Here is a 14,802-nt window from a genome sequence, read left to right as displayed (position 1 = left end):
ATATAATCTAGTAAAATGTGTTAGTATGTATATGATGTATGTAACCATGTTGTGTGTAGATATATGATGTAGTATACTGTGATGATGCTATGCAAAGCCATTGAGACATGCTTGTGTGATAAGGGGCTATATTCTTCTAAAGCTTCACATTGAGCATGAAAACGCATTGATCTACTGCAGTGGTTCTCAACATTTGCCTTTCCCTCATTTCTGAATCCAAGTGCCCCCTTCACCTGACTACAACATTTTGCTTAGAAAACTGCAAGAGAAAACTACATCAGATGAATGATACCAGCTTATGCAGAATATAACACTACGAAATAAGAAATGGAGTGAGCTTACGCAGAATATAACACTACGAAATAAGAAATGAAACATTTCATTTATTTCCATAATTTTTTCTTACATTTTTTTATTTTCACCTTTCTCTCAAGTACCCCTGTAGTACCTCCACGTGCCCCTAGGGGTACGCATACCCCAGTTTGGGAACCACTGATCTACTGGAACAGCAAAGTGATGAAAGTCCTTGATGATTCTAGGCCAATTTGTAAAGCACACAGAGTTCTCCCAGCAGTTAATTCTTCTGTAATAAACCAGGAACCAGTAAATGAATCAGTAATGTGATAAATCAGCTGCCACTTAGGATGTCACGATTGAAATAAAAAATGAAAAATGACTAAAACCCCCCATTTAATTAAAGGAGCAAGGGTATACGCACTGCTTTTGGCCATTCTCTCTTGGCTGCGCCCCTCTCACTTCTGCCTCACTACAGGTCGAGTCATCCATCCACATATAAAGGAGGGCGTGCAAGTCAATGAATATTGGTTTCGAGTTGCTTACAAGTTCTATACACATCAGTAGAAAGCAAACCCCTTGATATTATCCCTGAGATGCTGTCCTTGATTTCTCTATTACATTCTCTATTTAAATAGCATCACATTAAAAGGCACTTACATGATTTAATTGAAGTGTACAAATGTGGAGGATGTAGCACAAATAAGTATCTTCTCTGAATGGCACTGACTGTTGACGGTGTTAATGACCCAAATGGTGAGTATTAAAGTGTAAAACAGTTTAATTCAACCGTTTGGGTTAGGAAGTACTGTGCCCACAATGCGTGTGCATTTTGATCACTCCTAAAAGAATGAAATTGTTCTGTGTACTGCGAGGGAAAGATATGAGGACAGCTACTGCAGGTGTTTTCATTAGCACAGAGGTTGCAAATCAAGAAGAGGTTCGGTAAATCAAGAACTTGAATGTCTCTTACACAAGACAGGTGATCATATCACATTTGGAGGCCTAACTGTAAATGCCACAGTCTTTTACGGAAGCCAACGTGTGGGTGGGTAAGAGTGACAGAACTCCTTTGTATCTTTGGCAACTGCGAGTGCGAGAACGTCTCTGCAGCATGGGAGATGGATGTGTGGCATTTGAATTCACGTCTGCTCAGAAACGTGCAAATCTCCCAAATCCTCAGCCTCGACATCTTCTGCTCTGCAGCTTCACAAACTGTCATCGAATCGTAGGTTACTATGGAGATAGAATCACCCACATGTCTCGTCATGAGGAGCCTCTTATCTAAACACAGCTGCCTCCTCTACCCTTCACATGTGTGTTGTGTAGCTCATCACTTTGCACAGTTTGCACAATACTTGAAAGCAAATGATTCTTTAGACCTGTGCGTGCAATCTGAGCTGTCGGAAGGCTTTGTTTCATATTTGAAGTGGTAGTCGTAGTGATTTATTTTTTGCTGTTGAGTCACTTGTGAGAGAAACAACAGCCTAGGGGTCTTCTTGTGAGATATACACTCTTCTTTCTTCAACAAATAATGAATAAAGCTGGGAGAGATGTGATGCCTTATACTCTGGTAGACAGGACCAAGGGCTAGAAGACCAACATCAGGCAATACAATGACACACAAGCAGCAAGACAAACGGACAAGACAGCAAGAGAGGCAGGAAAGCACCAAATAATGGTACAAACAGTCAACAAATGACAACCAAGGATCGGGAATTTAGTGGGTGGGGAAACAGCTGCATGTATCAGTGAGAATGTCCATAATAGAGTCCTTAAAAGCTAACTTGGGGATTTGGGGATAAAACATTTTTTTTAAAACAAATATGGACATTTCCTCTGCCATGTAACTTGTCATCTCATTACAACCTGTGAGTCCACAGTGTGACGCACGCTATGGATATACAGTACCACCACCCACATGAGATACAGCGTCTGACTAAAGGAATAGAGGAAATTGCTCTGCCCACTCACTGTTTTACACCTCCTTGAATTGAACTATTGCTGCTCAATGTTCGAAATTGAGTGAAAAAAGGACAGAGCCAAGGATAAGGTGTGATGTTTTACTACACTAGAAATCTGGCGCGCGTAGGCTCACCCACTGCGCGGGGTTGCATAGCACCTGCTCTATTGGCATGCGCAGCGCACAATTGCCCAACTTTGCATCACTGATGACATCACAATTGCTCGAGTGACCATCACTGATCACATCATGGAGTGCTCGAGTGACATCACTCAGCGCACAAGTGCGCAACTTCCCATCACTGATGACATCACTGATCACATCTTGGAGTGCTCGAGTGACATCACTCAGTGCACAATTGCGCAACTTCGCATCACTGATGACGTCAGTGAGAGCGAAAAGTAGAGTCCGCACATTGCATATACATTGTGACATCATCAGTGACATCACAATTGCTCGAGTGACCATCACTGATGACATCCTCGATTGCTCGAGTGACATCACGGATGATGTCGTAGAGATTGCATCATCAGTGACATCATGACTGACCAAAATCATCACAAATCTCACAATGTGGGACAGACAGACAGAGCCCACTTACTCAATTTTATATATGATGATGATGACGACGACGACGATGATGATACAATCTTACTGGATCTTACTGAATCGAGTGCTACGCGCGCTCGATTCTAGGCTTGACAGAATGACAGCTTTCCTCTGTTCCAGTCCAGACTCTGAACCTCTGGAGGTTCTTCGTCACTGGGAGAGCAGTGAATGGACCTGAAGGGGAGGGAGCCTAGCCTGGGTAAACCCATCCCCCACGTGACCTGCTCTCAGACCTGTTCTCAGTCACTATGAACTAGTGACTGGGAACTGAAAGAGCAGGTCACGTGGTGGCTGGGTTTACCTAGGCTAGAGGGAGCCTGCTGTGTATTATTTACCATCATAGAAACATATTCCCCAAAATCCAGATGTTCTTCTCTCTACCTCTGGACAGGATCTGCTGCCACACCCAGGTACCAGTGTGTACTGCCTCCAACCTCAACATCCCACCTGTGAATTCCTGAGTTAAAGCCCTCAGAGCCCAGTACAGAGCAATAGTAATCAAACCTCTCTGGATTGTCAGGAAGCTGCTGTGTCTCTCCACCTCTCAAACTACTGGTCAGCTCTTCAGACAGGATGGGGTCAGACAGGATGGGGTCTGTTTGGGTCCAGAACCACAGGAGTGTAGGAGACCATCTCCTTCATCTTGTCCCAGACTCTGAAGCTCAGGTTGCCCAGGTGTTTGGCCTCGTCTATCAGAGCTCCTGAGACCAGCTGTAGATCCTCCAGGAGTCTGCGCTGGAATCTTTCCACTGTAGCCTTGTAGTTCTGCAGGACTGAGACAGGTTCTCAGCTCTGACTGTGTCTGAAAGAGCTGGTATCTCTCTGCTCAGACCCTCATCGTCTGACTCTTCTGCTCCTCTTCCACCCTCAGTGCAGCGATCCTGGCTTCCTCTTCCTCTTGTAGAAACTGGTGAAGCTTCTTAAACTCCTCCTTAATCAGGCCCTCTGTGTGTCGGGCCTGGACCTTAATGTGTTCTGCTGTCTGATCACAGTTTCCTTTGACTTTATTAAAGAGTTCCAGTTTCTCCTGTAAGAGCTTCAGTAGTTTCTGGAGTTCCTCCTTGTGGTGCCATGCCGCTTCATCTATGGGTCTGAATCTGTGGTTGGTGTGTGTTTCTGAATCTCGACAGATGAGACACACTGGCTGCTGATGGTCCAGACAGAAGAGTTTGAATTTCTCAGAGTGCAGACCGCAGAGAAGCTCCGATCCTGCTGACGCTTTCTGATCTCTCTCCACTAAGAAAGCCTCACACAGGTTCTTCAACGGCAAGTTAGGAGGTGGTTCAGTCTGTGAAGATATTTCCCTACAAAGTGGACAGTCATTTATTAGCCTCTGTGTCCACCAGCTGTGCAGACAGGCTTTACAGAAGCTGTGGCTACATGACAGGAGGACAGGATCTTTAAAGATGTCACGGCAGACAGGACAGGAGAGATCCTCCTCTGATCTGGAAGCCATTTGGCTGAAAACAAACTGGACAGAGATGAGATAGAAGCACAATCACATCATTCCCTGCAGAGGCTTCTTCTTCTTCTAATGGCTTTCCGGCAGACTGGATGCCTTGCGGGACATTGGTGCATCTCACAGTTGGGGAAACTTCTTCTCCTTCTCACTCAGACCCACATCACTCTGGGGAACATTCTTCTTCTACTTCTTCGAATCCCTCCTCCTTCTTCTGATGGCTGTCCGGCAGTCTGTACGCCCTGCACCACACCGCTGCCTCTCACAGGTCAGGGATACCACTGTTCACCTTGTTTCTACTTCCACAGAAGTAACCCTCTGGCCGTGATGAATTCCAGGACTGCTTTCACAGTCTTTGCCTGATTCTTAGTGGGATTCCCTGCAGAGGCAAGCGCAAGAGCCCTTTTTATAACCTCAGCAGGGAAGGATTTATGACATCATTGATGACATTACAATTCCAGTCTATTGCATGACAGATGATGTCACAATGTCTATGACATCATCAGTGACATCACAATTGCTTGAGTGTAACCAAAAACGTGAGCAAAATCGAATAGCCCACTTACTCCCTTTTCTATAATAAAGGGATGATTCAGAACACATTTCTCAAGCATATTTGTTTTGTTTTGTTGTTTTATTTTAAACTCTCTCTCTCTCTCTCTCTCTCTCTCTCTCTCTCAATTTATTTATCAATCTATTTAGGATTTCGGAGCACATACTTTGTGTTGCTAAGTCAGACAGCATAATGGTGAAAGGCAAGGTGTGATGCAGAGCTCTGTGGTCAAGAGACAGGGAGAAACTGCTAATACTTGAACTCTTGGCAATGTCAGCTTGACCTGAGGAGCACAGCAGATCCCATGCAAGTTTGTGTACCAACTTATAATGGCTGCATGGTCAGGGGCGCTTCATGCATGAGGGTTTAACAAATAACCTGTCACATGTCTCTGCTGTTTGGATTCATGTAAATAATAATAAAAACAAATGTAGCCACAAGCAGCCATTAGTGATGTCAACAAACATTATTCTGCCAAAACACCAATGAAAAATGATTGCACCAACACAGTTGCACCAAGCTTACACCAAGCTTACACCAAGCTTTAACCGCAAACCATTTGTGCTGTTTTCTGTGTTCATTTCCGGAGGAAAGGTGTGAGATGGAGGAAAATGGTGGGGCAATTTACATGTGACCTGATTTCAGTCAAATACCATTAAATCACATTATTACCAATATGTGAGAATTATTACTTGTTAAAATAGCAGCCGAAGTCATTTTTTAAAGGATAAGAGGGATTCTTTTTATAGGGCAGTGCCTCAAAACTGAAAGCCTGTGAATGATTTTGGATGAAAACCTTCCAATCATAAATTCACAATTTCTTGGCAGGACTGATGAATACTATTATATTATGGAAGGCAGCCATGCTTCAAATTTATGGCCAAGAATGACTCACCAACACATGCACAGAGATGAGATGAGAAAAGAGTAGAGGGCGCCTGAAGCAAGACTGCCTACATGGAGCTTCAGGTTCTGGTACTCAAGTTTTCGGACAGTAATGGACTACATGCTATTGTGAAATGCACTGTTGCCATGGTTGCAAATGTAACTAACCCTAACCCATGGTTGCAAAAGATTCATATCAAAGATCTGTCTACTTCAAGGTGGAAAACATGCCACGGTTCATGCTTTACTTTCCGCTTACAATAGGACTTTTCTGTTATATTGTCTTAAATATATCGGGGCAATAGAACACTTTCTCTCTGAGTTAGGGGTGAGGGCGGGGGTAGGTGAACAAAGGTTTAACTTTGAAACCCAAATTGATTTGACAAATTGAAATTCCTATGTTGATGTTGAAGGGAATCTAAGTTTTCCCCCCATGTGCTGTCCAGTCCCTCTAGCAGGCAGACGGTGGCATTGTCAAAAATATCTGATAAGGATTTGAGAACTTGACTCACAGATACAGCTGTCGCCAACAAACAAAATAATGGTTTATAGCATCCCAACTGTTCCCGAGGTCCAACTCTTCCTATCCCCCTAGCCTGGGTAAACCCAGCCCCCAGTGACCTGTAGCCTGTACTACGAAGCTAGTTTAATGCCTTATCCGAGTAAGTTTGAGTTTAAACCTGGTTTAGCCATACTACAAAGCAAGTTAACTTTCAATCACCATGGCAACTGACGCTGCAAAGCTAACCTGGTCCCGACCAGGTTAGCTTCAGAGGATAAGATCAAAATCCATGACAGACCCATATAATCGGCTCTCTGGAGTCACTCACCATTCATATAAGATCGCCATGTGAAAAATAGATTGCAGTCAACTGAGAATAGAATAAGAAAAACATTCATGGCTCTGTAGGTTACATAATTAAATTAAGCCTACTTACCACTTTATGTCTTAACAGCTCAACGATGCGTGGAGAAATATGATCACTATTAATCACCGCAGCGCATATCGTGAACGAAGCCTCAAATGGAGTGAGGGTGATATTCTCCTACATGCCAGAAAAGCCTATACATATAATATAGATATGGGATAAATATGGGATAGCCCCAATACTAAATATGCAGGCTTCTTGCATGTTTCAGCTGGAACTGTGTCCTGTAGGCTGTATGCCAATATATGAGCAAAAATAGGCTAGTTTTTATCAATGAAAAGTATGCCCGCATCGTCTCAATTCAGTCCAGCAGTTTTCTCTTTTATATTAGGATATCATTATTATAGCCTATATATGAATTATTCGATCAGTGCAACTACACACATAATGAGTGATAGAGATCATTATTCATTGAGCATGCTTTCTAAATCTATGGTCTAAATAGGCTTACAGATTGTGGAAATTTATAGACTGAGATTACACATTTAATGTAGCCTACATTTACACTCGCACAAAGCTGTAGGAGACAGAAATCGCTGATCGAAGTAAATCAAATGACTGATGTGAATACAAGCTGCTGCTTTAGACAGCCCTTCAGCAGACTATCCAACGCGGATTTTCATTCTGACATTAAATCGCGGATACATTAAATATCCGCTAAAACTCTGATCATGCACTGCGCTTTCATGGAACGAGGAAATGGGTGTGGAAATGGTTGTGGGCGTGGATCAACTCAGCTGTTCATAATGTGATTGGCTAGGGCACCTCTTTCGCGTGGACGCGCGCCTGTGCACGAGCGAAAAACGTGCGCGTGCACAGGCAGATCCCAGGTCCACTTACCTAGTAAAAAACCAGCGTCGTAGTATCAGTTAACTAGATAGCTTTGATCCTGTTCAGTCAAACCAGATCAAAGGGACTTATCGCGGATCTGTTAAACTAGTTTCGTAGTACAGGGCTCTGCTCTCAGGCTCACCCTGCTTACAGTCACAAGGGTGACAGCTAGTGACTGGGAACTGAGAGAGCAGGTCACGTGGGGGCTGGGTTTACCTAGGCTACTATCCCCCTACATGTTGATATACTTGGGATACATGGGAATAGCTCCCAAGCATTTACTGAAACTTTCATACAGTAGAGTGGTTTGTTGATGTTGCTCATCAACAGTGTAAACCTGAAAGAGCCTTTATTTTTGTGGAAAGGTTTAGTGACAGAGATGCACTTAGTTTACAGCTGTTGATTGTTTACTTGCAGTTCTACCCACTACAATGTGATGGATAAATATAAGTGTAGATGCACGTAAACACCCCTTGAGCCTTTCATGACATTTCCGTCTTAGAACAGCTTGATTACGTTGCTGCTCAACAATATAAACTTGAAAATGGCTTTAGTTCATTGGGAAAGGTTTGTCGACAGAGCAGCACTTACTCTGCAGCTGCTGACTGTTTAGCTCTCCTCGTGCACGTGGATGTGGTCATAAGTACTCTGCTTGTAAACACACAAATCTGCGTCATTACACATGTTGGGAGTTTTACATGATTCGGTCTAGAGCAGGGACCCCCGACCTCACTCAGTGTGGCCCCTGGGTCTATTTCCTAGGCGGATGTTTTTGGTTAGGTTACGTTAGGTTAGGTTAGACCACACAAATCTGTGTTTTTATTTTACTGTACATCCCAGAACATTGCACTAATGGCGTTAGCATTGTCCATCCACATACTGTTTAACGTTAGCATTTGAGCTAACACTATTGTAACAGACTATATCCAGGATGCACATTGCACATGCAACATTACTAATCTGATTAATATGACATCATTTTGGGTGATGTACCCCATCAAATTGCTGTAACGGGCTGTTTTAAAGCTAGAGCAAAGTATCTGGTGTCATCGGAATGGAAGAATTACTAAATTTGAAAATGAAAAATATAAATGTTGGTATAATAAACTTTGATTGCCAGTCCTTTTCATCAAGTTAGTAGCTATAATTGGGAGTGATGGTGTTACAGTATGGCTATACTGGTGGAAGTGCACGGTCACAATCTGGCCCTCTGGTAGCGAGGAAATTTTTTGTGGCTCTCTCTATCATCAAAGTTGCCAATCCCTGGTCTAGAGAACACAGCAGAGGGCCAGTTAAGCGTTAGTTCATGCTGTCATTGTCATGGTGGAGTGGACTATGGCGTTTGAAGCAGATGGAAAATGCTGAAGCGGTTGAGTCATAAAGAAATCAATGCTATCACACATTGCCACCTGGTGGTTGCACCCCCCCCCCCTTTTCACAGAGACTCTCAAAAATGGTCAATGTAAAGTGGGTAGTGAATATTTTCAAAGTGCTGACTTGGCCCTAGCTTTTGGTGCAGCGTAGTAGGCTATTAAAACCTGTGCTGTGTCTGCATGAAATGCTTCATTCTATTCTATGATTACATGGTAATTTAAATCCCTATAGTGTTTTAAATTTAGGGAACTTTGATGATGCGTTTGCTGTTAAATTGCTCTGCTGTTCACTGGGCTGTTGTATGAGGTTTCCAGTTTGAGGCATTATCGGAATCCACATTCACATTAAGCGTTCACAAAGAAGACCAAACCATTTTAAAGGCTTCCAGATCCTTATATTTATTTAATTTTTTGAGGGACAATGCACATTAATGTAAATGTGCCCAGTGTTAGACAGATGGCTAATTAAACTGCTGTCCCACTCCAGTTAGAAATGCCAGTGCCTCAGACACACTGACAGGAGTATTAACCCTGACATAGCCTGATGGTGGGAGGAAACCGGAGCACCCGGAGGAAACCCACACAAACACAGTGAGAACATGCAGGATCCACACAGAAAGGACCTGGGACGGATTGGGGGTTCGAACCTGTGACCTTCTTGCTGTGAGACAGCAGCTACTACTACTGAGCCACCAATGTCCATCGAAGACCCCAATGTCCAATGTGTTTTGACATCATCCCCCTCTTTGTAATTCAACATAATTAGTGTGTGAGGATTGCAGTTCAACGTGATGTGCTCCACATGTCCACATACGGTATAGCTGACATGAAATGTGATTTGCAAATACTAGGAAGTGATTAGCATTAAAATGTATTCACTGCTCTTGAATCTCTCTAATGGAACATCTGAGTGGGCAAGAGAGAAGCAGAAAATCAGAGTAGGTGTGGGCCAGTGTGAATCAGCCACATCCATTTTACATACACAATGGATTCTGACCCGCTGACACCCGCCTCTCCATAATCAACGTCACAGGATAACTTATTGACCTGACAATTTCACTGCTTAGGTGAAGGCCCACATCTTCCTGACTGCATTGTTGTGCAAACTAGGCTTCAGACAGCTTAACAAATGTTGATGGAAATCATAATGGAGGCAGAGGGAAAAGAATGGCGAGAAGCAGATGGTTATGCCTTTATTTTACATGTCGACTAAATCAGAAAAGCTATGGCCTCCTGGTGGCTCAATGGTTTGAGGTGTGCACCATGTAGCTAACCGTGACGTCTTAGGAGTGAATCTGGTGTGTGCACCATGTAACCGTGACGTCTTAGGAGTGAATCTGGTGTGTGCACCATGTAACTGTGACGTCTTAGGAGTGAATCTGGTGTGTGCACCATGTAACTGTGACGTCTTAGGAGTGAATCTGGTGTGTGCACCATGTACAGTAACTGTGACGTCTTAGGAGTGAATCTGGTGTGTGCACCATGTAACCGTGACGTCTTAGGAGTGAATCTGGTGTGTGCACCATGTAACTGTGACGTCTTAGGAGTGAATCTGGTGTGTGCACCATGTAACTGTGACGTCTTAGGAGTGAATCTGGTGTGTGCACCATGTACAGTAACTGTGACATCTTAGGAGTGAATCTGGTGTGTGCACCATGTAACTGTGACGTCTTAGGAGTGAATCTGGTGTGTGCACCATGTAACCGTGACGTCTTGGGAGTGAATCTGGTGTGTGCACCATGTAACTGGGACGTCTTGGGAGTGAATCTGGTGTGTGCACCATGTAACCGTGACGTCTTAGGAGTGAATCTGGTGTGTGCACCATGTAACCGTGACGTCTTAGGAGTGAATCTGGTGTGTGCACCATGTAACTGTGACGTCTTGGGAGTGAATCTGGTGTGTGCACCATGTAGCTAACGTGACGTCTTAGGAGTGAATCTGGTGTGTGCACCATGTAGCTAACGTGACGTCTTAGGAGTGAATCTGGTGTGTGCACCATGTAACCGTGACGTCTTAGGAGTGAATCTGGTGTGTGCACCATGTAACCGTGACGTCTTAGGAGTGAATCTGGTGTGTGCACCATGTAACTGTGACGTCTTGGGAGTGAATCTGGTGTTGGACCTTTCTTTGACACATGCCCCCCGTCCCCCCAGTCTTTCCTGTTTCACTTCACTATCAATTATAAAATTAAATTAAATAAAAAAAAAGGGAGGAAACAAAATTTTAAATTGACTTATTTTAGTTGTAACAGAGACACAAGCACATATGAGAGACAGAGGGAATAAAAGGATAATAATAATCATTCCTCCTCTGCTGTGGAAAATACTCCTGCCTGAGGGGAACATTCAAGGCTCAAATTGTGAACGCAGTTCCCCAAATTCCTCCTTTGAAATATTGCAACTCATTCGCACTCCTAACTCGTCAATTAGCGTCATTCGGGCAAGAGCTCTTGTCGTCACTTCTAGAAGAGAAAGGTCGCCCCCTCTCGTCAGAGAGCAACGATGCAGGCAGTGCAGGACTGTGTGCCTCGGGAGGAAGAGGCCTGGAAGAGCACCTGCTCCAGCGGAAGGCTTGGGGAAGGGGAGGGGTCTTCGATGGGCCCTAAAAGTGTCTTCGACTCCCTTCGGGGGGGGGGGCTTCGACCCTGGCTACCGCCCCTTACCAAGCCTTCCCCTGGAGCCCCCCACCATATCCAAACCATAACCCCAACCAAGTGGCTACCAGTGCCTAAACCCAAACCCCCCCCCCCCCACTCCCCTGCTAAAGTAGCAGACATGGGCAGCAGAGCAGCATATGGTGAGAACCTTGAATGGTGAAGCATCAATAAAGTTCCACAGCAGATTCAAGTTTGGGGTATAACTAGCTCAGGTAATGTGTGGCCTGCAGACAGTTGTGACTGTGCCCTCTTGCACAGTGACTCAGTTGTTTGCAAAGTCCTCCAATCTAAACCCACGCTGCCCACCTGCTCATAAATATGTCCATTCCTACGCTTTACGGGGAACTGTTTGGAAAACACAGCAGTGTTTAGTTATTGTGACAAACTAATAAAAAACAAACATGACCTTGGTGTTAGTAAATGGGAGCAATATGTAAACAATGGCTGGCCGTGACTAAGCTAGTTGCTAGTTGTGAGAGGTCTACCTAAGAGAAAGGCCAGTTAGCAAGGTATTGTTCAATATCTGCTATTACTGGTAGCCGCTCAATATGGAAGAGGCGCTGCTTTTTGTACCCATGAAGTGGATACTGACCGTTATCTTGTATTACAGTATAACTGTATCTGTCAACCTGCCATTGTCATCACCCTGTGTGGTGTTATCTTTTTTGTGTATTCATTAATCTGGTTGACAATTAGGCACCCTCTTGTAACTGACTAACTCCCAGCATTTGATTGCATTATTAATGATTAGTTTATTTCCTTTGTACCTTATCCATGTGGACATAAATAAATCATGTAAATGTGTGTGTGTGTGTGTGTGTGTGTGTGTGTGTGTGTGTGTGTGTGTTTGTGTGTAATGAAAATAATCGAGTTTCACTGAAACTAGAATTGCATGGGACAGATCACATCTAATGATGTCCCCTTTTCTAAAAAGTAACTCAGTAACTTTTACTCCAATTAAGTACATTTTATGTAAATTAGCTACTTTTTGTTTTGCTTAAGTCGATTTTGACCCCCCCAGCACTACACTGTACAGCCAGGCCATCAGGACAGACGTGTAAAATCTAAAATGTAGAGTGTTCACCTTCATTGTTCACTTCTCCAACTCAGGAAGGGAAGCAGTGGACATGTGGATCATAGTTCTCACCTGTGGGTCTGGAAAGCTGCAGTGCCACCCTGCTGTCCAGGTAAAGGGACAACCGCCTGCAGCAGTGATGTCCTGACCAAAACAAATCAACCAGCTGCATCAAGATCTCCTCTAGAAAAAGGGATAGTGCAGGAACAATATGCTTATCTCACAGTGCATTTCGATATCCGATATGGGGGTCACGATTCCATATAAACCATGGTACGATCTAATAAATAAAAGTTAAATTCCAAAAAAGTCTGAATGTGGAGAATTAAGATTATTTTGAACCACAAATCTTTCTGGTTTGCTAGAATGTAAACAATTTAAAATGCCATTAACAAAGTGCAAATAATATAATTTGCATGTAGCTTGTGAAATTGTGATGGGCATGCCATCCCATTTGATTACTACAGCAGAATAGAATAGGATTTATTTTTCTGCCCCACACAAAAAGTGTTGTTACATTTTTGTATTGCGAAACAGCCTATTGAATTTCAATATTGCCCTGCATCCCTACAGCACAGCCATGTCACAGGGATTAAGCCTAACTCTCTCAGCAGAGATAGATTCGTATTACTATGGGGATTGAACCTGTGATTACATTCGACTACTATATGAAAAAAATTCCTTACAGAGCCGTTTCAATCATTACTGTTGGAGGTTTTTACAGAGGGGAGGGGGGGAGTAAGGAGTAGTACAGTACACACTACTAGTACACAGTATATTGTTGAGCAGTGTCTGCCCTCTGCTGGACATATATATTTAACTCATGGTGGAGTGGAGTAAATTTACATAATTTGTCTCATTTTTGTGGTAAGTTATATGATATAGCTTAGGTGGTAAAGTACAGGCCTCCATCACACATTACCTCCTTCATTGCTTGTTTCTTTTTTTTTTAGAAATTCAAATGCTTATCAGGTGTCAAGAAGGAAAAGCTAGTGACAGATAAATGAACTTTGTGTCAAATTTGGCGTACCCTTCCTAAAAAATTAAGGGGTCTATTATAGCCTACCCACCCCCCACCCCCCAGAAAAAGCACAAAAAAGCACACAAAAAGGCATATTTGCTATAGAAATGATATGGTAGGGGACGAGGAAAAATACCACAAAGTAAGATAATAGCCTACATTACTAAGCAACACATAATTAAGTGCATAAGTCCCTGTGGGTATAGTCAGGGTGCAAAAAAAAACATTTCTTTGTCGACCTAGTGAACGTTCAAATTTCTCCATCCACTGCCACTCATTACCATTTTTTTAGCTGGTGAGTGAAGCAAAATTAATCTACCAGCTACTACTTGCATTTGACCAGTATTATTTGCCTGGTGCGGCTGGTGCGATGGTGGGTGAGACTGTGTAGGGAATGGATGTGGGAATGTTCTAGTAATTTGGGGGGGAGGTATTCACAGTGGCTCAACACAGTGTCATTGATATACATGATATGCATTCATGCGATTAGACTATTTTTGATTTTGTCGATTTACCAATTATACAATTATAAATAATTACCGTTAGTCTGAGCAGCGGTTGGTTTGAACGGCGTCACGACAAGAACTATCACCTGGATCTGTGATTGGTTCAGAGCGCTGATCCGGGTACTGCGCTAGAACGAGCCCATTAGCTAAAGGTACCAATATGGCGGAGGTAAGAGGGAAAACAGGGGAGAAGCAATCGATCTTAAATCGATATTTTTAAAATGTGTGCTTAATATTTTTTGTTTCTATGTTATCGATTGGACAAATAATGTTTTTTTCCTTCTATATAGCGTGTTTCATGTCATAATTGTTACGATTATGCGTCTAAAATATGCTTGAATGTGTGGATTGATCCTTCACTACAAGGCCGCTGCGCCTTCGCTCTCTCAGCTGCTTCGGTATAGCGACTATGTGTGTCAATTGATAGGTAAATTTAACGTTAGCTTGCTGGTTAAAGGAAATAACAGATCATATCAGATTGGCAATGAATGGCAATTTATTATTTCTATTTAGGTTGAATTCGCGACAATCCAGTGGTAAAGTATGTGTAACACAAGCGCTAACAGTAGCGCGCAAACGAAAATAGTGTTTACATTTTCCGAGGCATAACGTTAACGCTAGGCTTTGCTTTTAAAAGATTAGCTTTCT

The 14,802-nt window shown here is 43.1% G+C and overlaps 1 pseudogene across 1 annotated transcript; it reads right to left on the bottom strand.

Annotated features, from left to right (window-relative positions):
* Positions 1 to 3,243: 3,243 nt before the first annotated feature.
* LOC310783139 (zinc-binding protein A33-like) lies at positions 3,244 to 4,322 on the bottom strand (annotated as a pseudogene). Its single transcript has one exon. The product of its transcript is annotated as a zinc-binding protein A33-like (transcript).
* Between the last annotated feature and the right edge of the window lie 10,480 nt (positions 4,323 to 14,802).

This window comes from Poromitra crassiceps (genome assembly GCF_964638095.1).
Source record: "Poromitra crassiceps genome assembly, chromosome: 10".
In the NCBI taxonomy this organism is placed as follows: domain Eukaryota; kingdom Metazoa; phylum Chordata; class Actinopteri; order Beryciformes; family Melamphaidae; genus Poromitra; species Poromitra crassiceps.
The sequence above is the reverse complement of the archived record's forward strand: the minus strand, read 5'-3'. Positions and strand labels throughout refer to the sequence as shown.